Source organism: Mauremys reevesii, linkage group 11 (genome assembly GCF_016161935.1).
Source record: "Mauremys reevesii isolate NIE-2019 linkage group 11, ASM1616193v1, whole genome shotgun sequence".
NCBI lineage: Eukaryota > Metazoa > Chordata > Testudines > Geoemydidae > Mauremys > Mauremys reevesii.
Window position 1 is genome coordinate 68,304,647 of NC_052633.1, and position 23,024 is coordinate 68,327,670.

The 23,024-nt window shown below is 46.8% G+C and overlaps 1 long non-coding RNA gene across 1 annotated transcript; it reads left to right on the forward strand.

The window, feature by feature from the left end:
* The first annotated feature begins 2,974 nt into the window (after nt 1-2,974).
* LOC120375161 lies at nt 2,975-19,382 on the forward strand. Its single transcript, XR_005586477.1, has 4 exons — nt 2,975-3,075; nt 3,756-3,790; nt 17,334-17,401; nt 19,127-19,382. It is a non-coding gene; the product is annotated as an uncharacterized LOC120375161 (long non-coding RNA).
* The last annotated feature ends 3,642 nt before the right edge of the window (nt 19,383-23,024 follow it).

The following is a 23,024-nucleotide window of genomic DNA, read 5'->3' on the forward strand; positions in this document are numbered from 1 at the left end:
TCCTCAAATAAACTCACCAGCTCCTATTCCGCTTCTTAGCTGCAAATAGCAAAACATGGACTTTCAGTCTGGAGGGCTTTTATTGCCAATTGAAGGCAATTAGCAAAGAAAGAAAAACTGTATATGTCACCATGCGAGAGAGGCACAGAGAGTACAGTGTGTTGTTCACGTTGTAGAGCTATTGTGAATTGCTATTAATGGTTGTGCAAGTTAGGGTAGATTCCAGCAGCTGATCTGTCCCATTCATGCCATCCAAATGGTGCAAAGGGGATGGAAAGCTTAAAGAGACAATTGGGATTCCCCTTGCATAGGGGGATCTCTTATTGATGTAAAGCTGATGTAACAGCTATGGTATCTTCCCATGACTCCCTTCCCCCCAGTGCAGTAGGTGCACCAGGGACTGGAGTGGGTCTGGCCAGAGCATGCTGAACTCCAGCAATCTTGGCCTGTCAGAATAGAAGGCTGTTCTAGCTGGGATAAGTTAGAGCAGTCCTGAGGCTGCTCTAACTTGCATGGGGGACCAAAGCAGCCTGTGGCTACCATCAGATATGGAGAGGTGGAAAGCCACCTATGTCATGCTTCCCCCTCCACACATGATTTGCTGAGCAGAACTCAGCCTCACCTGACAATCTGGTGTCTCCTAAGGATCTCTTCTTCCGCAACCCACCCGTAGCCATTTTGTGTGAACTGAGGAATGTGCTGTCAGCTTTCTTGCAAGAAATGGCTTAGGCCCCTGACTCCAGGAGAAGGTTCCTGTCTGTGGACCCCAAAGGTAGATAGGTAGCTCCCTCCAGCCCAGAATTAGGTGCCTAAATCCCTGAGAAGGGCAGGATTTAGGACAGAAACCTCTCCTCAGCATTTCCTATTAGCTAGCTTAGGCAGCTACCCGCTCATCATGCTGGCTTTTGTGAATCCCTTTCTTAGGTGCCTAACCCTCCTTATGTATTGTATAGGGAGCCTGAGCCTAACTCAGGGCAGTGAGCACCTCTAGACAGCAGGGAGTCTAAACATTAGTCAATGCAATGCTCAGCTTGGCAATGCCTCAATCTGCTTTGTGAATCTAGTCCATAAAAGTTACTTTACTATCTGTAGGTTCCTCTTATACTTCCCTTTACATACTATCGGAAATAGCTTTATTGCAAATAATGAGGTGATCTATCTGTAACTCTTTGCTTATTTATTTAAGGCAATTGGCAGTTTTAAAAGGGTTACCATAGCTTATGAGCGATGCTGGTCTGAATTGTTTAACAATGTATTCAAGAGATTTCACACACATTTCAGAACTTTACTGATTTACTAAAGGACTCCATCTTGGACACAGGCTCCAATTACGTTGTTATGCCATATACATGCCTTGCATAATTACCTTAGCCCCAACTAATTTTAATTATGTTAGAATTAGAGCAAAGAATTTTATCTGTGACTGGTCTAAATATTGACAGTTCTCAACACTTTGATGTTCCTGGAAAGAAATTAAGGTTTGCTTTAATAATTAGGCTATTGCATGTGGCCAAAAATTCATTACAAATGCAGTTAATTAAGTTGTCAACAAAGCTGTGGTCTCTGGAGGGGTGTGTGGGAAAATAATGTAGTTATATTGTTTGGCATGAGAGGGGATTGTAATTTTATTGCTATCAACCTCGGCTTAGGGGCACAAGTCATAAAGGCATTTTTCAGGAGAACACACATGGGTTTTGCACAGCATCATGCTTATGATGCCACCTGGGGAATTAGCACAAAGAAAAGAAATCTCAAACATCCATCTAGAGTGACCAGACAGCAAGTGTGAAAAATTGGGACAGGGGTGGGGGGTAATAGGAACCTATATAAGAAAAAGACCCAAAAATCGGGACTGTCCCTATAAAACCGGGACATCTAGTCACCCTACATCCATCTGACTTCTGGTGTTATAGTACTGGGCCAAATTTTTCTCTCATTTTCCCGTGCTACCCCACTGACCACAGAGAAGATTCACAGATTACTGTCGTTAACTAGGAATATCATTATTATTGGTATTATGGAAGTATAACAGAGGCCCCAACCAAGATCAGGGCACACAGAGCAAGAGACTTCAAGGAGTTTATAATTCAAAGAGACTTGTTTTATAGCAAGGAAGCTGAGACGCAGAAAAATGAAGTGACTTGCCCAAGGTCATATCAGGAAGACTGTGACAGAGCTGAGAATTGACCTTGGGTCTCCTGAGACCCCTTCCAGTGTGTTAAGCACAAGTCCATCCTTCCTGCACAAGTACAGCTGAGCACAATTAATCTGTGAATGTGAAGTCAGTTGAACAAGAGATTGAGGAGAGAAGCAGGTATGGGAAATATCACTTTCTATGCACACTACTCACCTCAACACTCTAAGAAAAATCACCCGATTTTGGGATTGAGACACAGAAGCCCATGTGTGGTTCACTATTCTATGGCGCCAGTTCTTGTCAGACCTGACATACTCACTACACCGGTGTTTCTCAAAGTGGGGCCACCGCTAATGTAGGGAAAGCCCCTGGCGGGCCAGGCCGGTTTGTTTACTTGCCCCGTCCGCAGGTCTGGCTGATCGCGGCTCCCACTGGCCGCGGTTCGCTGCTCCAGGCCAATGGGAGCTGCTGGAAGTGTCGGACAGTACGTCCCTTGGCCTGCGCCGCTTCCAGCAGCCCCCATTGGCCTAGAGCGGCGAACCGCGGCCAGTGGGAGCTGTGATCAGCCAGACCTGCAGACAGGGCAGGTAAACAAACCAGCCCGGCCGTCAGTGGCTTTCCCTACACAAGCGACGGCCCCAGTTTGAGAAACACTGCACTACACCTGACACACTGTATCTATATCAGAAAGGAGTCATGTAAGAGATCCGTTAGAAAACTAATCATCTTGAGTGATGTGTGTACTAAGAGTTAGTTCTCACACATATCCATATGTTCTTAAAATGTGTTTGGCAAGCAATGCAAAAGCCCAAGGCAAAAGAATGTGTGTTTACTTGGCAGGCGGAGACAATAAAGGCATATTTACATAAAAGGTGAACAAAGCCATCAGCCTAGCAAGTGGGGGAGCAAGCCTCTTCCGGGTGTCTGAACCTCAAATGGTAAGTAATTGAATCACTTGAGTGTATACAATGTTACTGTACTATAAAAGAGTATCAAGTAAGGTCTTTTATAAAAGCTAATGACACACTTCACAGTGATTCAATTACCAGTGTATGTATTAACACTCTGAGGCATTATGAATACTCGCTGATATTGTGCCTTAAAGTCTGTGACCAAACACAGGGAGAAACAGGTTTTCTCCCAGACAGGAGGGATGTCAGCTACCTACCTGTCTCCAATGAACTGAAGCAAGGTGTGACCAAAAACAATGGAATCTCCATTTTTGTACGAATCAGCAGGGGGATGGGAAATCACAGGAAAGGAAGAACAGCATGAGGTCATCCTGAGTGTGGGGACAAACCAGTGAGTTTGGGGAGATATAAGGAGAGAGAAGAAGCCATCTTGTCATCCATCACTGGGCAGACACAAGGGGCCAGAGCTCTTGCAATCGGAGAAAGATGGGTCCTTCAGCCCCCTTGGTTAAAGTCTCCAAGAATGGAAGACTGGCAAGGAAACTACCTTTAATCAAGATTGTAGCTTGTTAAGTTAGGTTTCAGCCATTAGAAAGTGTATTTTTACTTTTGTTTGTTCATAACCCTTTCTAACTTTATTCCTTCTACGTGGTATCACTTAACCGATGTTCTCTGTTAATCAACTTATTTTATTTTTACCATCTCAGTGCTGCACTTGAAGGGAAGAGTGCATTGACCCCAGGTAAGTTAATAAGCTACAATGCACTTTTGTCTCTTTAAAGGAACAAAATAACCTTGTTTACTTCTCTGAGTGTTCCAGGAGAGGGCTGGACACTTCCGGGCAGATGGGTTGGGGGAAATTCAGGACTGGGGGTGTGTTGGGGTCACTTGGCTAGTAGTAACCAAGGATGGTGGAGACCAGAGTGTGGCTGTGGGGTAGCAAGCAGGCTGCTGGAGTCAGTTGCTGAACCACGAATGCGTAATACACAGACACTCAGTGCATGCTTATATGCTGGCTAGCAATGTCTGGACAGGGAGCTACAGCAGCAGAGCATTTTAAGGCACTTAGGGTTACAGGAGAAGTGATGACACCACCTCTCACTGGTCTGGATTGCAACCCAAAAGGTGATGGGTGTGTTACAAAAGCCAAACCTCAGACAGAGTGGTGGATTAGCCACTGGGCCACTGTGCCCACAGGCCCTGGCCAATTGGGGGGGCCCTGGAAAAATTGGCACTCCATCCCCCCCCCCCAGGCCCTGCCCGCCGGTGCTCCTGATGGGGAGTGGAGTTGGGGTGTGGGGGCTTGCTCCACTCCCCCTGCCTGCCCGGCGCCCTTGATGGGGAGTGGGGGAAGCCCCTGTGCCCCGCCCCCAGCAGGAGTGCTGGGGGTGGCAGGGGGGACTGCAGGTGGAAGGGGGGTGGAGGGGATCCCACTTGCTCTGGCCCAGGGCCCCACAAACCTGTAATCTGCCTTTGCTCAGCACTGCACATTGAGAGGTTTACAAACCCCTCCAGTGAATAATTTGGAGCCAAAATCACATGCAGTGTTTGACTCTGCATAATTTTAGTGAGGCTGATGTGCAGCTTGGCCATTTTAGTAGAGTTTTTGTTCTGAGTCAACTTGGAATCAAATCAAGAGCAGTGAGTCTGAGCCCACTCCAACTTTGAGAATGGTTGAATTGGAACCCTGAACCTAATTTCTCAGTGTAGACCCATCTGTAGAAGTGCCATGTTCTTTAGCTGGAGCATTTTCATCCTCTGTTTTGTACAACAGCCTTCAAAAAAGCCTGAGCTCCGACACTGATACAGCAATAATTCTTAAACTTACCTCTGCCTGGGTATTTCTCATATTCCAAAGGTACCTTGCTCTCTAGAGTTAAAGCTGACATGAATCATCTCTATGGCATTTTCAAGGATTTTCCATCTGAAAAAATTAACTCACTTTTTAACCTTCAGATTTATAGAAACTTAATCATCTGCCACCACAACACCTTCGTTTTGGCTGACAGACAGATTGCTCCGATCCCTGACATAGTGTAAAATAGCCCCTCTCTGATACCTTCACAAGGTCCTTTTCTAGCAGCCCGGAGATTGCAGTTTCCCTGCAAATTGTAACCATTTATGAAAGTCCATCACCATCAAAGTCCAAGCCCCAGTTAATATGTAACAATGCGAGATGGGCCTGAAACAAAACCCAGATCTGAACACATCAGATCTTAAGGGCTCAGACTCCAGATCTGGACTTTGCAGTAGGGCCTCTTTAAATTACGTGTAAACAACCTCCTCTGGTCCAAAGATCCCACGTGTTTGAAATCTATCCGTGAAGATACGCTTTTTCTCTTTTAAAAATGCTCATATTAGGGAGACTACACTCCACGGCTACAAGAAAAGGCCAATCAATTATTAGCATTTATTATCTTTAGTATTGCGGCAGACAGAGGGCAAGACCCTGCTGTGCTTGGCACTGTACAAACACAGAACAAAAAGATGGCCCCTGCCCCAGGGAATCTGCAGCTGTAAGGAAAGGTTCTTTAATTTAGTGTAAAATAAGCAGCCGTAGTCATCTGTAAGGCCAATAACTTGTCCTGCCAGCCAACCAGCACCTATTGCATTTAGGCTGCATGTAGTTTGGCTGTTCTGAGCTGAAGAACAGTACATCGGCAAGAACAAAACTTACTTCACTTTGTTGAAGGTGAATTCATCAATATCCCAAATCCAGCAATGGAGACAACAATGAAGATTGTCCCAAACAGTGAACTAACCACACAGAGCCTCCATAGCTTCCCCAGACCTGGCTGTTACATCCCCAGTAGGCATCTTCCACCAGCTTAGGATGAGAGAGCCTCTGAGAAACTTGTCTTCACTTTGTTAGGTGAATGTTAGTCTTCTTGAAAGAGACATGACTGGCAAGCAAAGAATTAGATCCAAACCCCTCTATTCATTCACAGGCCAGATAATCTGTAGATGGTCATAGCTTAAAATCTCCCCCTCCAATGACTGTAGTTGAAAGACTAATGGCACTGGAGCTACTTAGTGTCTGATCTGGGTTGACCCTGGGGTCATCACAAAGAAGGATGGGCCAAACTCTTCTGTGTGTTAGGAAGTCAATATACATATATCAGGAAAGAAATTAAAGCTGTGAGTCAATCAGGTGCTGTGTTAAAATGTACAGTACAGAAGGATTTGGTGACATGCAGAGAATGTTAATGAGCTGAGACTGCTGGCATACGCACATCATGATGGACAACTACATACCGAGGGGGAGAGAGTGCGGTCCGCTGGATTGGGATGCAGGAGCTGTACTACCGACCTGTTTGTCTTGGGAAAGTCATTGCCTCTGTGCCCCTCCTGCACCTTGTCAATAGAGACTCTAAAGCTCTTCAAAGCAGAGCCTCTCTCTCTTACCGTGGATATGTACAGTGCCTAGCACAACAGGGCTCCAATCTCTAGGAGCTGCAGTCATGATAATAGAACTCAAGACCTTTTGCTCCAAAATCATGGGGCCTCTGCCACTGGAGCTAAAGGAGGAGTATTGAGGCTTTCATAGTCCCATTGCCGGACCCCCTACCAGAAGGCGACTTAATCGAAACACTCAGAAAGAACTGACAGTCAATAGAAGATGACCCTGGCTCTTACCCACCCATCCTATGCACATGAAAGGTCGCACCATCACGCTGTATCTGCCTCCAGCGATAGGCTGTTCTTGAACCAGGGGCGAGGGGCTTTATCCATTAAGGTGCCAGGTTATGTATGAATATGCTCTAGTCCAGGCTTGTACGTTATGCGGTATCCAGGCATCTCAGTTGATGCTGTGTGTTTCCTCCTTTAAAAACCCACCAGATTATTTCCCACCCCCCTCTCTATTTGACAGCCTCTCGCTCTTTTACTTTTGGTTCAAAATAGATTACACAGTCCCAGGGAGCGCTGGGATCTTGAATATCATTTAAGGACCAAACAAGAAGTATTCCAATGACTGGTTTACATTACAAAGAGCCCGTTTGTTTTATCTGGCAATTAGTATACATCCTCTGCAGAAAATGAGTCCATTAGAAAGACTGTGCTCCAAGCCAATCTCCCCTTTTAAATATGTTTTAAGTGCATGATTAATACACTTTTTCAGCTCCTGTCTGCGACTGCAGAGGGAGGTCAGGGAGCAGGTAAATGAAAGAAAATGGCTTCACTTGGCATTGACTGGGCTATTAATCACTGCCCATTTTCTATAAATCATGGCAGATGGCAGGAACTCATGGGAAATGACACACTGTGCATGATGGGAATCATGGATAGCAGCAGACACGGGGAAGGGAAGAGGTCACTCTTCCATACACCATACCCAGTGGAGGAATGCCACTTCCACTGCACCTGTTTTTCAGCTCCACATGACAGTTAGCTTCCCATAAAACAGGCCTGTAAAAGTTTGCAGGAGCCCTGGAAAATTCCCTGCATTCCATCGGTTATGGTGATCTGTCCATCCAGCGATGGCTCTGTTTCTCATCAGCTCACAAAGGCAGGGCCTAGTGATGGTTGCAGCATATGCTCAGTGTGTCTTCCACCAGAGAGAGGGTGCATCAGGTAGCTCAGGCTGCAAAGTTATAGCTACACTTAACACGCTGGATCAAAATTGTTAGTGATACATTTAATTAGATAGATAATTTGCATTTGCTGTATAATAAGACAGTGGTGACACCTCTTGTTACATCACTTGAGCAGAAACACAGACGATGAATGGAATATAGAAACCTGCATAGCTAGAGGCAGAAAGAGCTTACAATGTTCTAACATTTTGACAGCACCTTTCCTTCAAATGGGCCCTAAACTGTGTTACAAGCTATACTACCTCATTGTTATAGAATCATAGAATATCAGGATTGGAAGAGACCTTAGGAGGTCATCTAGTCCAACCCCCTGCTCAAAGCAGGACCAATCCCCAGGCAGATTTTTGCCCCAGTTCCCTAAATGGCCCCCCTCAACGATTGATCTCACAACCCTGGGTTTAAGCAGGCCAATGTGCAAACCACTGAGCTATCCCCCCTGGAGAGCATTCTTTTGCCCACCATTGAAATGCAGCCACCTTTGGGGTGGGGTTGGAGAGGAGACAATATTTTAACAGCTCACTGCAACATTCCACAGCAGTTTAGGACTGGAAGTGTCTGAAAAAAGCATACCATACCCAGTTTGAAACTACCGGGCAAATTTAAGGAGGCAGAATGCAATTTCTGGCTGTCGAATGTGGATCCAAGCAAAAGACAATGAAATGCCAAAGGTGGGACCAAAGCCTTTCACAGATAGTTTATTTTCTGGGGTTTGCATTTACACTGCCGAGGCTCTACTCTTGTCCTGGAGAACACCAGTCAGTTCCAGTGAAATGAATTGGAGTGACTGGTGTTGTGTTGGTGCAGTGTTTGGTGTGGCTTTCCCCCTGAAAAGAAACGAATAAATTGCAAAGATTTTTCCACTGGAAATAGCATGTCTTCACCTCCCTGTCTTTGGGCTGGAGGATGGGACAGCAAAGAAAGCTTGTGTTAAGCAGATAAGGTCTAGTATTCCTATGTTCACCTAGCGGCCCACAAACCAGAGCTGCAGCTGACAGCCCTCTGAGCTGCATTGCTGGACAAAGGGTGTCCTTTTGAACTCTCCAGCACTCAGCACTATTACTAAACAGTAACAGCAGCCCCACATGCTGGCAAAACAGTTGGAGCAACCAAATGGGCCTGTGACACGTGGCTGTAACCTGAACTGTGGCTCTCCATTCCCTCAATGAAGGGAGACGAGGATGCTGGTTCTTAGACTGTCAAGGCCCTGCCATAGGAAAGGTAGTGTTGGTCAGAAAGACTTACGCTGCAATCCCCCTCATTACACAGGCAAAGCTGGAGTAAAGGAGCTGCAAAGCAGCCATAAGGACCCCCAGAAAATAACCTCCACAACTGGAAGCCTCCCTTGAAGGTATCACTTTGGCACATAGGGTGTGCTGAGGGCATGTTAAGGCAAGCCAGGGAAGGGAAGAGGTATGACTGAGGATTGCTACATAGTGGCTATTCTGCACTGGTGCAATGCCCTGTAGGGCCACTGAAGCCAGGTTAGGGTAGCCTTCAAGGCTGCTCCAGTTTGTGCCAGGTGATAAATCAACCCCCAGTTGCTCCAAGGGATGGTAAATGGAGGAATGAACTGGGGCCTATAGGCTGAGGTCTCCATTCCCCTGTCCACAGTCAGTGTAGAATGCATTTCCCTCCCACTTCACCCAGGTGTCGGCTGTAACACCTGACTGACAAGCAGACTGCTGCCAAGCTAAACCCTTTATTATGAACAGAAGCTATTCACAGAAATGAGGTAACAAAACTGCCCACAGTGCTCTGGCTGCAGCCTGTCACTGCTCCGTACAGGGCTTCTTTTGTTTCCAATCCCCAGCCATCTGCACAAGGAGCAGGGTGGGGGGAAATCAAGCCCAAGGAACAGTATACAGGACTGGAGAAGAAAAGCCACGGTCCAGGCTACTGCCTTGGTGCATGCCATCCCTCTCCATCGAAGCAAAATCAGGACCTGATCTGTCACTTATTAAAAAATGGTCAGATTGTCTGAAAGTGTCTGAGGCCACAGAGCAGTGAAGGGTGCATGCAAACATTGGTCTGTGCTTCACATCCCTTAAAATGGCATGCAGTATAGCTAATTCAAAACACAAGCCATTCAGAGAGGCAGCGTGATCTAGCGGATGAGAATACTAGCCTTTCGGTCAGGGGATCTGGCCTCTATTTCCTGGCTCTGTTGTTTCCCCTCCTACCCTTTGTTTATTCAGGTTTTACGTAATTTGAGCAGGTACTTTCTCTCCGCATGTGTTTGGAGAGTATCTAGCACAACGCGGCCCCAATCTTGGTTGGCACCTAAGGTGCTACCTTAAAACAAACATGATAATAATAATAGTAGTGGTATTCAGATGGGTAGAATAATTTTGGACAGAAAATTTCATAAACAAACTGAAGCCTCTGGAGGTTTAAGATTTTTATGAAACATTGTCCCCCTATTCATCTAAGTAGAAGTGGGTTGATAGTTCACTCCCTGCCCAACTAACTACAGAGGCTGGATTGAGTGGTGACATAAGCCATCAGAGGATATATGAGGAGCATAATTATGAAGGGCCTGACCAAGCTGATGATGGCAAGGTCTCCATGACAGGGAGTGTATCGGGTCATAAGAGAATGAGGGGAAATCCCTAGAATGGTGACCCTGTACAAGGGGGAGACACAGAGCGTGTGGGGAAGAGGAGCCAGGCATATAAGAGAGAGAAAAGGAATTGGACTTGCTGAGGAAGGAAATGCCCAACGAGGGAAGAAAGAGGGACCTAGAGCAGTCCTGGAGGAAAGACTAACACATGACTGGGAAGCAGGCCTGACAGTAGAGCGCAAAGTGGAGAGGGCCTGGTAGCTGAAGGAATGAGAAGGGGAGCTTGATGGAGGCCTTAAAATACATCTGGCTAGCCCTGACCAAAGCTGCCAAGGTCTGCTTGGCCTAGGCTGGCTGGGGAGCTGCAACAGCAGCAAGTGTAACCACCTGAGCATGTTGATCCCTCGTGAGATCTGTGGACAAAACAAGGAGCAGTGTTGACAGTTTCCAGAGACAGCTGCACACACCTTTCACCACAGGCCAAGGGCGCCCTGAAGTAGGTTTGAGGGTGTAGGAGGCAGAGACAAATAGGGGGCGAGCTTCCTGGAGGACATGAGGGGAGGAGTTGAAACGAGAGGCGTCAGTAGCAAAGTCTCCCCCCACCAGCTCAGCTCTCACACTGTTGAAGGCCGCTATTGTTCTCTCATGCAGGCCCTTCCTTCCAGCCAATATACATTTGTATTTAATCCAGATGGTTACCATATAACTCCCGTTAAGGGCAATGGAGGCTGAGCAGCTACATCCTCCCAGCATGCTTTGAATCTGCCCCCTGTGTGTGAGAGACTCCTCAGGTACTTTGCATTCATGTTGCCTTCATTGTAGCTGCTCTGGAAAATCTGACACGATTGTTCGCGGGAGGATTGGTTCCATGAGCCCTTCCTGACTCCCTCCTCGGGCCTCAGAAGGGCCTAATATTTGTGTGTGTGTGTGTGTGTTTTAACACAGCATCTGGTCTTCATTACATACAGGCTTTTCACATCCATAATTATACCATGAGGGGAGTTCCTGTCAAAGCCATAAAGAAAATTCTATTCCCAGCTCCCCCCGCCCTCCCCCAGCCCTCCCCATAAAACTGGCAACAGTTGCTTTACAGACATACCAAGTTTGCAAAGAGAACACCTTGCAGTTGGGTCATTAACCCTTTGGGTGCTGAGCTGGGCTGACAGTCTGGAAAAGACCTTGCTTTCTAATGGCGAAGGTCGCTTTGTGTTGCCCAGACTTTGGCCAGATGCGAGAGATGCCAGACGCTTACCTGGAAACTGAAGGCTGTACCCAAGCTGCATAATATGGAGCAGAGAAATAAATTAATATTCTAATTTAACCCCCCCCGCCCGCCCCTTTTGTGCGCTGTATAAACTACACAGAGTATAATTTACTTCCACTCATCACTGAAATACAACCCCCTCTGGGGTAGCGCATGGCAGCTGTTTAACAACACACAGCAACACTACCTTACAGTTTAGGACAGGAAATTAAGAAGGCTATATCTGCAGGGGGAATTTAAGTCAGCAGAATATAATTACGTGAGTTGGAATTTGGCCATAACACTACTCCTCGGAACCATGCCATGAGAACGGTAACAACCACAAGTGGCTGCTACGCAGGTGAAGAGGGAGTGTTACTCTCTGCAGGCTCCATCTTGAAGCTACAAGCCATGCTGCAGAACTCTGGGGCTCACATGTGTTTTCCAGGCCAGGCCTGTAGGAGGCAGGAAGGCACTGGGGGATTTTATCCAGATGCACAGTGGCGGACTTGGCATTTTCGCTGCTGAATAGCAAGAATTATGGAATTCAGATTAACCTCTGCTCTGCTCTGCCATTTATCAAACCCAAAGCCAGGACTGGAAACAAGCAAGCAAACAAACAAAACAAAAAAAAAAACTCAAAAAAGGAACCATTTAGAAGCAAATCACCACACCTCAAAACGGAGGGTGCATTTTTTCCCCTTTTACCACCATCCTCAGAAAGCATATGTAATTCCTGTTAAGAGACTTTATAGGGTGGGGGTGGGGGTCAGGAATAGACACCTTGAACAGGGGTACAGTTTCAGGGCTATGGAGGGAATGGGAGAATTAAGTCAATGTGGAGTAATGCAAGGGAATGCCCTGTAGATAAAGCTCAGTGTTGATTTCCATGAACAGCGAATGTACTTCTTTTTTCAAGAGTAACACAAGCAGCAGGGAGTGATAAAGTTTAATGCAGATCTAGGAGAGGATTAGAAATTCTTTCCTTCCACTAGGTGGCATGTAGGAGCTTGTTTGAAGATCATTTCCCCCCTTAATAATACTTTATGCAATTGAGAAAGGAAAAAAATCATATACAGCCCTTCCTGCCTTAGCATTTGTTTTTGCAGCAATGTCAGCAGAACCAAATAAACTACACATGCTACTTCAAATCATTTAAGTGAATCAGGAAAATGCAGAGTGAAATAATCCTCCAGTCTCATTGCAGTGAGCAGGGTGGGAGCAAAGCTGCTGATGAGGTCAAAGGATGAAATGTCTAAGAGACAAGAGTGCTGAGCTGTCACTCTAGTGTTGGGCACCAGCTCCCAGCGCTGCCATTAAAGATGCTCATTTGTTTTGTCAGTTGCAAGTATTTTATGATCCTTTACTGATTGGTCTTCGGAAATACGGTATGAAACGGACGGTGCCTATTAAATTATAAAAGGGAAAAAACCCCACCCATACACTGAGTGCGAGAGGGCCTTGCATCTCCATAAGTTGTTTCCAAAGTGGTGAGCCCAGAACTGCATAATGGCATTTCATCCAAATCGCCTCTTTAACATGCTTGAGGGCACTTATAATTCTCACGTAAATTAACTCCTCTTTCCTCTCTTTGCCCCCTCTCCACAGACCAATTTGCATTTTTTATCATTTTCATCATTTGTTTATGGGAATGCAGATTTGAAAATGGAACCCTGTCACCCTGATGAGCTCACACTCACTGTTGCGGGACCACTCCCATTTTGCTCATACACCCCATACCAGCTACAGGGCACATTGGCTTCCTAAGCCCTGGTCTAAGTGAAGGTGTGCTCTGGGGTCCTTTCTGCTTCTCGACTCTCACCAGGCCACTCAGCTTGATAAGGGAAGCAAAGGGACACAAGGCGAAATCTATGGCCAGCAGAGTTAAGGATAATAAGAAATTTTTAAAATATATCAGGAACAAAAAGACTCCTGATAATGGCATTAGTCCATTGCTAGATGTAAACGGTATAATTATCGATAATAAGGCAGAAGAAGTCAATAAATATTGCTGTTCTGAATTTGGGGGAAAACAGATGATATATGATGATGATAATACTTGGAAGCTGTTAAACCATAGGTACTAAAGTCAAATATTTTAAAATTAGCTAAATTGAAGCCAAGCATTTTTAAAGAGCTGGCTGAGGAGCTTGCTGGACCATTAATATTGATTTTCAATACGTTTTGGGACACTGGGAAAGTTCCAGAAGACTGGAAGAAAGCTAAACTTGTGCCAAAAAGGGCCAACGGGATGAAGCAAGGTAATTATAGACCTGTCAGTCTGACCTCAGTCCTAGGCAAGATAATGCCGTAGCCCGATTATGGGACTCAATTACTAAAAAATTAAAGGATGGTAATGTAATTAAATGCAAATCGATGTGGGTTTTTTTGCAAATAGACCCTTACAGTACCACAAAGTAATTAAAAAATGCTACTAGTCTTATTTAGAGGCTCTTTGCACCAGGGCCACCCAGAGGGGGGGGCAAGAGGGGCAATTTGCCCCAGGTCCCGGTCCCCGTAGGGGCCCCCCACGAGAGTTTTTCAGAGCCCCTGGAGCGGGGTCCTTCACTCGCTCCAGGGGGCCCGGAAAACTCTTGAGGGGCCTGGGCCCCCGGAGCTTCTTCCGCTCCGAGCGGAAGGACCCCCCCACCGCCAAATTGCTGCCGAAGTGGGACCCGCCCCCGAAGAACAGCCAGGTCTTCGGCGGTAATTCGCCGGCAGGGGGGCCCTTCCGTTCTGGGACCTGCCGCGGAAGTGCCCCGAAGACCCACGGTGAGACCTCCCTGCCACCGAATTACTGCCGAAGACCTGGCTGTACTTCGGCGGTGGGTCCCGCTTCGGCGGCAATTCGGCGGTGGGGGGCCCTTCCATTCCGGGACCCGCCGCGGAAGTGCCCCGAAGACCGTGGCGGGGCCCCCTGCCGCCGAAGACCCCAGGCCCCTGGAATCCTCTGGACGGCCCTGCTTTGCACTGACATAAATGAGTGCACAAGGTGCAGCATAATGGGGATTTGCCCCTCCCCGACATCTGCAAGGTCTGTATTTACGCGGCACTTGCACTGTCATTTTTACTGCTGGCGCAGGGATTTCATCAAAGGATTCAAATCCAGGGCTCATCAGGCTTACTTACAGCAAATGCTGGAAATGGAAAAATCATTGTGAAGTGACTTTGCGGCATATTCTCCATTTGTCCTGTTAAAAACCAAAACAGCAGCAGTTGTGATGGGACATGTGTGTGTAGCATAAGTGCAGTGACAGTTTTACATGCAGCCAGTGTGCTGACTTGGCTTTCCAGATGGTTACCAATGCACTGAGCTCTCCTTTTTGGAGTCTGATGCAGCAAAACCATTTCTGAATACAAGGAACTTTCCTATGAGTTGCCATGCAAAGTTGTTTGTGGGCCCTGCATGATTACTGGTGGTGGGTGAATCCCCAAAGGCTCCGAGTTTGGCTAACCATTAGACCTCCAACAACATGGGGAAAGAAAGGCCGTCTCATGAGATTCCTGATGCTTCCACTCCCAGACAGCAATACCACCAGAACAGCCTCTCTTGGGGCGATCCCAGCTGCAATCAAGAAATGAAAAGTTGGGTGAGAATGAGCAAAATCCATATGTAACTGTTATCTGGTTTCTCTCCAGGAAACTGTGTGCTTCTGTGTGGCGTGTAGCTGTCAGGAGACCAGCTCCCTTCTCTAGCACAGCTAACCTGTTTATTTCACCCCTGTAGCAGAGACAGAGCCATTCTGCAGTGTTGCATGGGGGAGGCGTGGGTAGGGCAGAAAAAGAGTGGAAATTCTCTGCAAACTAGTTGTGAATCAGTTCTAATTATTGCTTTTTTTAAAATTAAAAAACCCTGAAATTTAAGGGCCCAGTTCTGCTTATGCTGAGTTCAGTGAGCGCTTTGGCAAACGGTTAGCCAGTTCACAGAATCATAGAAGATTAGGGTTGGAAGAGACCTCAGGAGGTGTCTAGTCCAACCCCCTGCTCAAAGCAGGACCAACCCCAGCTAACTCATCCCAGCCAGGGCTTTGTCAAGCCGGGCCTTAAAAACCTCTAAGGATGGAGATTCCACCAGCTCCCTGGGTAACCCATTCCAGTGCTTCACCACCCTCCTAGTGAGATAGTTTTTCCTAATATCCAACCTAGACCTCCCCCACTGCAACTTGAGACCATTGCTTCTTGTTCTGTCATCTGCCACCACTGAGAACAGCCAAGCTCCATTCTCTTTGTCACCCCCATTCAGGTAGTTGAAGGCTGCTATCAAATCCCCCCTCACTCTTCTCTTCTGCAGCCCAGTTCCCTCAGCCTGTCCTAATAAGTCAGGTTCCCCAGCCCCCTAATCATTTTCTTTGCACTCTGCTGGTCTTTCTCCAATTTGTCCACATCCTTTCTATAGTGGGGGCCCAAAACTGGACACAATACTCCAGATGTGGCCTCACCAGTGCCGAATAGAGGGGAATAATCACTTCCTTCTTGGCAACAAGGGTACACTGTTGACTCATATCAGCTTTTTGTCCATTGTAATCCCCAGGTTCTTTTCTAGAGAACTGCCGCTTAATCAGTCGGTCCCCAGCCTGTAGCAGTGCATGGGATTCTTCTGTCCTAAGTGCAGGACTCTGCACTTGTCCTCGTTGAACCTCATCAGATTTCTTTTGGCCCAATCCTCCAATTAGGAGTTCACTCTGGACCCTATCCCTACCCTCCAGCGTATCTACCTCTCCCCCCAACTCAGTGTAATCTGCGAACTTGCTGAAGGTGCAATCCATCCCATCATCCAGATCATTAATGAAGATGTTGAACAAAACCGGCCCCAGGACCGGCCCTTGGGGCACTCTGCTTGATACCGACTGCCAACTAGACATCGAGCCATGGATCACTACTTGTTGAGCCCGATGATCTACCAGCTTTTTATCTATCTTATAGTTCATTCATCCAATCCATACTTTTTTAACTTGCTGACAAGAATTCCCCATATCCACAGAGCCAGTTATCTCATCATAGAAGGCAATTAGGTTCGTCAGGCATTCCTTGCCCTTGGTGAATCCATGTTGACTGTTTCTGATCACCTTCCTCTCCTCCAAGTGCTTCAAAATGGATTCCTTGAGGACCAGCTCTATGATTTTTCCAGGGACTGAGGTGAGGCTGACCAGTTTGTATTTCCCTGGATTCTCCTTCTTCCCTTTTTAAAAGATGGGCACTACATTTGCCTTTTTCCAATCGTCCAGGGCCTCCCCCGATAGCCACACGTTTTCAGAGATAATGGCCAATGGCTCTGCAATTACAATGGCCATTGCAGTTCAATGGCTGCAAGACTGGGCCCTGAATTGCTATTCTTCTGTTAAGTAAACAACATTACTTGAAGTCATTTGAAGACAGATAAGTGGTTAAATGTTTGTGTTTTGTGGCTCAAGTGATTTCGCCATCTTTCCTTAAAAGAAAATCCATACATTAGCTTCATATTTCTCAAATGCAGGACAATTGCATTGCCTTTAAGGGTGGTGACCAAAGAATGGCCATATTGAGTCAGACCAGTGGTCCATCTAGCCCAGTATCCTGTCTTCTCTCAGTGGCCAGAGTCAGATGCTTCAGAGGGAATGAACAAAACAGGCAATAATCAAGTGATCCATCCCCTGTCATCCAGTTCCAGCTTCTGGCCATCAGAGATTTATAGACACCCAGCGCATGGGGTTGTGTCCCTGACCATCTTGGCTAGTAGCCATAGGTGGACTTATCCTCCATGAACTTGGATGCACCTCTATGGTGTCTTGCTATAAATCAGATATAACACTGGAAAATGTGCATTTTAGTTTAGTACTGTGGGGAAAAAAAATCAGTTCCTTTTGCCTTTGAAAAACCAACAGTCTCTCTGTGTCCCAACCACATGCAGGGTAAAAGATGAGTTTGCTGTATCTGGACTGAAGCAGAACTGCGACTGTTGCAGAGTCTCCTGAAAAGGTAATGAAAACCTGCTGAGTAACCAGCCGAATGCATGCGCATAGAGGCCCCACTGTTAGCAGGGACTGAACAGCTTCACCACCAAGCGTTCAGTTCTGAAAAGCAGTGGGCACCTTCAATTCCCCTAACCTTCAATGGAAGCAGAGGGTGCAGTGCACCTGGCAGGCTCAAGCCATAGAGGCACAAGGCCCCACCAGTGAAGTGAAGGCCCAGTTGTGACCCTTGGAGTGCACTCTTTAAACGCTTGTGCTTGCTATCTTTATTCCATGTATCAGTGTGGAGCAGGTGTGGGGAGAAAACAGTGACTGCTGGGCAGTGGGTCTCCTTCCTGCACATCTGGGCAGGAGGTGAGCTGGGGGCATGCAGTGACTTTCAGTCATGTTTCAGGCTCCTCTCTGCTTCTGAGGCAGCACAGCTACATGCTTGTTTCTTACTTGGTGGATTGTAAGATTGCAAACTAACCTTTATCTGGGAGTAGCTGGAAGGTTGTTATAGTGGTGACAAATAAGGTCTTTCAGGAATATTACTGGAAATTGCCCTATTGTATTAAGTATATGTATTATTATGGGCCAGCATTGTACATAACCTCTCTGTGGGGGTTTGACAGATGTGAGACCTGGGAGTTTAAATATATTGAAAATGTGCCAGGCAAATGTGGACTTTTGGGACAATAAGTGTTAAGTGGGTTTCCTGGGAAATCTGTAGCGAGAAGTTAGTGCAAATCCCCCCACTCTGGTTATGCAAACCCCCAGCCTTTTGAAGCTCTGCTCTGAGGAGAGGGTGATTGTCTGCTGGTTACCTGTTACAGAAAGCCAAGATCAAAGGCCCCAGCTATGTAAAGAAATGGCTGATCTGACCAGTTTCTGTACTGGTTCTGGATCTAAGATGGATGAACTCATAAGACCAGTTATGAATTTGGAAGGACTGACAGCTACCAGAGCCCTAGGCTAGAGTGGGGGGTGACCTATGGTAAGCTTTTTAGCAGGCATGCAGGTTCTTTTATTGTCTTAATATGTTTTCTTTGTAATGCTTTTACCTTAAGATTAAATGTGCTTGCTGAGAAGGAGCTGTTTGGTAACTTGTAACTCCTGGCAACCACACTGGTCACAGCCTTCAGAGAGAAAGAAAAGTGCAAGGACTGGCCTATTTAGGCCATCTGGCTTGTCAGAGTGGAATCCAGGGAGCTGTTCACCCTTAAAAACCCCACTGTCAGGAAGGAGTGAGATGCGGGTCTCTGCCCAAGAGAGGTGACCCTGGGAGCAAGAAATCTTTTAGTGGGTATCCTCGAGGGACCCTGGAGGGGGTGTACAAGTGCAGTTACTTGTAAACTGTGACAATAGTCACTAGTCAGGGTCTTGATCACACTCACATACACACTAGGCATCTGTGATAATAAGAACAAAGAAACTAAACTGATTTTCCTGATTTTATTTGCACAACCGATTAAATTACATTTTATTGTAACTGCATCTGATGTAGCTCAGACCTTTGGGGAATGTAAGAATGGATTGCAAAGTTTTATTATGCATTTAATTTTGTTTTCCTCCAGAATTGCTGGCTGGAGTCAAAGCTCAGTCTCCCCGCAGCCTGTGCTGCAGAGCTGCAAGTTACTAAAATAGCTAGAAATCAGTTTAATAGATTCGTGGGTTGTGATACTGTTTTAGATACTGTTTAAAAATTAGCTTAAAAAAATCAAGCCCTGTATTCTTGTATTAAATTTGCCAGATCATCTGCATGACTTGAGTTTAGAGGATCCTGGAGCACGTGGTGAGCTGGAATGTTGCATGTCCAGAAAGACTCACTCCAGTCAAATGTTATTCAGAACCATTATGAAACCAGAGTGCCATTAGCAGGACTGAAAAGATGCCATGTGAGACTGCTCCAGATGGATATGCCGAACTGGGAGCTTTGCATTTACCTTTAAACCAAAGGAACCCTTCCATTTCACAATGACTTTGGGAAAGTTCTGTGCAGCAAGGAGTACAGGCTGCAGCAAAATTGCAGATTGCTGTAACCTGTGATTGCATAGCACAGTGCGTTATGGGAAATAAATTGCTAGACAAGCTGATTGTCACTTATTGTACATCTCATTTAAAGCGTAGAGGCCTGTGTATGTTCGGTGTTTGGTTTTTTTGGCAGCGATGTAATTACACCGATGGAGCTGCACGATTGCAAACGCCTAGTGTAGATGCGGCTGGATGGGAGTAGAAAGGGTCTTGGAGACAGGGTAGATTAAGGGGCGGCTCCAGGCCCCAGCACGGGAGGGCGGCAGGCGGCTCCTGTGGACCTCCCACAGGCGTGCCTGCGGAGGGTCCGCTGGTCCCGCGGCTTCGGTGGAGCATCTGCAGGCACGCCTGCGGGAGGACCCACGGAGCTGCGGGACCAGCGGACTCTCCGCAGGCACGTCTGCGGGAGGTCCACCGGAGCCGCGGGACCGGCGACCGGCAGAGCGCCCCTCGTGGCGTGCCGCCGTGCTTGGGGTGGCGAAATGGCTAGACCGCCCCTGGGTAGATTTCAGTGGTGGAAAGGACGTTGGTACTGCGCATCTGTACTAGGGGTTGTGCATCGATGTAACTACCATGTGCGACACCCCCTCTCCCTCAGCATAGAACGGGCCATGGGGTTTGCAGCCCAGTAACTTAGTTCCCTTTGTAGCCATGATCCCTGCCCTAAAAGTGATGCCAATTCATCTGTACTCCTCTGCAGAGGGCCTGCATGGAGCCGATGAACTGCTTGAGTCCTACTTAGGCCCTGGCCTTGCCCCTCTCCCGGACACTAACTTGCCTTATTTCCCACTTGTGTCAGGCCTATCCCTGCCTTGAAGCATCACTGAGTGGGACAGAACCAGCCCAGTGCCAAGCAGCAGCTGTACGCAGAGTGGCTGAGAAGCAAGCGGCTCGCTGCCCACAGAGGAAGGGGCAGACAAGGGTTCTGGGGGAGAACAAGGGAGGTTCAGGGCCAGCCGGAGAGGGGATGGAGCAGAAAGGAGAGGAGGCAGGCAGGGAGAGGAGATGGAAGATTTAACTGGGCTTCCACCCCTCACTTTAGAACCTGAAGGGTGGGAACATTGCGATTCTAAGGGCTAATCCTCCCTGACAACACAGCTGTTCAAATCTGAGCCCTGATAACCCATCCAGGGACACAGCACTGGGTTCCACGTCGAACAAGTACAGTCGGGCTCGTGTTCAGCCAGTCCAAATGCCCAGGGAAGATCCACAGCAGGGGCCTGATCCAGAACCCATTCAACTCAATGGGAGTCTTTCCATTGACTGAAACAGGCTTTGGACCACACCTAAGCTAGTAAAGTGAAATGTATCCCAGTATGAAGGCCCCTATTTTTATGCATCATTTGTATTCAGTAGCACTGCATTCAGAACGTGCTAGGTGCTGTCCAAAGTGAGATGGGGACCCATCCCTTCCCTGAAGAGTTTATCATCTCAGAATTTCAGTAAGGCATTTGATACGGTACCGCATGAAGAATTACTGGTTAAATTGGAAAAGATGGGGATCGAAATGAAAATCCAGAGGTGGATAAGGAACTGGTTAAAGGGGAGACTGCAGCGGGTCATATTGAAAGGTGATCTGTCGGGTTGGAGGGAGGTTACCAGTGGAGTTCCTCAAGGTTCGGTTTTGGGTCCGATCTTATTCAATCTATTTATCACTGACCTTGGAACCAAAAGTAGGAGTGGGCTGATAAAGTTTGCGGATGACACGAAGTTGGGAGGTATTGCCAATTCGGAGAAGGATTGGGATATCCTCCAGGGAGATTTGGATGACCTTGTAAACTGGAGTATTAGTAATAGGATGAAATTCAATAGTGAGAAGTGTAAGGTTATGCATTTAGGGATGACTAACAGGAATTTTAGTTATAAGCTGGGGAGGCACCAGTTGGAAGTAACGGAAGAGGAGAAGGACCTCGGAGTCCTGGTTGATCGCAGGATGACTATGAGTCGGCAATGTGATGTGGCCGTTAAAAAAGCTAATGCGGTCTTGGGATGCATTAGGCGAGGTATTTCTAGTAGAGACAAGGAGGTGCTAGTCCCGTTATATAAGGCGTTGGTGAGCCCTCATTTAGAGTACTGTGTGCAGTTTTGGTCTCCCATGTTTAAGAAGGATGAATTCAAACTGGAACGGGTACAAAGAAGGGCCACTAGAATGATCCGATGAATGGAAAGCCTGTCGTATGAAAGGAGACTTGAGGAGCTCGGTTTGTTTTCCTTAACCAAAAGAAGGTTGAGAGGAGATATGATTGCTCTCTTTAAATATATCAGAGGGATAAATACCAGGGAGGGAGAGGAATTATTTCAGCTCAGTACTAATGTGGACACGAGAACAAATGGATATAAATTGGCAGTCGGGAAGTTTAGGCTTGAAATTAGACGAAGGTTTCTAACCATCAGGGGAATGAAATTCTGGAACAGCCTACTGAGGGAAACAGTGGGGGCGAAGGACCTCTCTGGCTTTAAGATTAAGCTTGATAAGTTTATGGAGGGAATGGTTTGATAGGATAACGTGATTTAGTCAATAGGTCAATAACGTGCCGCCACTGGTAATTAGTACCGAGGGTCAATGTTGGGATATTGAAAGTCTTTTTCCTGAGTGTCTGGCTGGAGAGTCTTGCCCACATGCTCGGGGTTCAGCTGATTGCCATATTTGGGGTCGGGAAGGAATTTTCCTCCAGGGTAGATTGGCAGTGGCCCTGGAGGTTTTTCGCCTTCCTCCGCAGCATGGGGCAGGGGTCGCTTGCTGGAGGATTATCTGCTACTTGAAGTCTTTAAATCAGGATTTGGGGACTTCAACAGCTGAGTCAAGGGAGAGAATTATTTCAGGAGTGGGAGGGTCAGCTTTGGTGGCCTGCATCTTGCGGGAGGTCAGACTAGATGATCATAATGGTCCCTTCTGATCTTAAGTTCTATGATTCTATGATTCTATGAATTGAGGGGCCATCACCATAGAAAAGGAATTCAAAACAACGATACAAAAGAGAAAGCATGTGTATGTGTGTGCCTGCCAGAAAAGGGTGGCTGCAGCAAGGTATGAAACGTTTTACATTGCCAGGTCTTTGTCAAAGCTTTGCATTTACCTTTAAACTCACAATCATTAATTTCACACACACAAAAATTGCCATTCGTTATGTTCAGGTGGGGGAATAAATATCCATATATTGTTTGGCAGCTCACATTTCTAATTAAAAATAATAGCAATAATAATCACAAACCCAAACCTGCTGGCCCTAACCTTTCTTCCCCCTTCAGTGAATGTATCCAGCTGGCCCTGAACCAGAAGTGCTATTCCCCAAAACAGTCTTTCCACCATTTATTCATAATGTACAGCATCGACAAGTGCCTCCAATTCTCCAGTTACTTACGCACTAACGAACATCTGCTAATGTTTCTTGCAAGTTCAAGGACTTTGTGGGCAGATTGTAGACTAGGGACTTAATTTCTCTGTGCCTGAAAAATGAAATATATATATGTGTGTGTGTGTGTGCACATACCCAGAGAAACATTGTAACTGCTGAGCCAACATCCGCTCCTTTGTAAATCCACTGATTTCAGTGGTGACCACTGCTTTACAGTAGCACTAACTGCTTCACCACTGTTTCTGTGGCTTTTCAACTGAT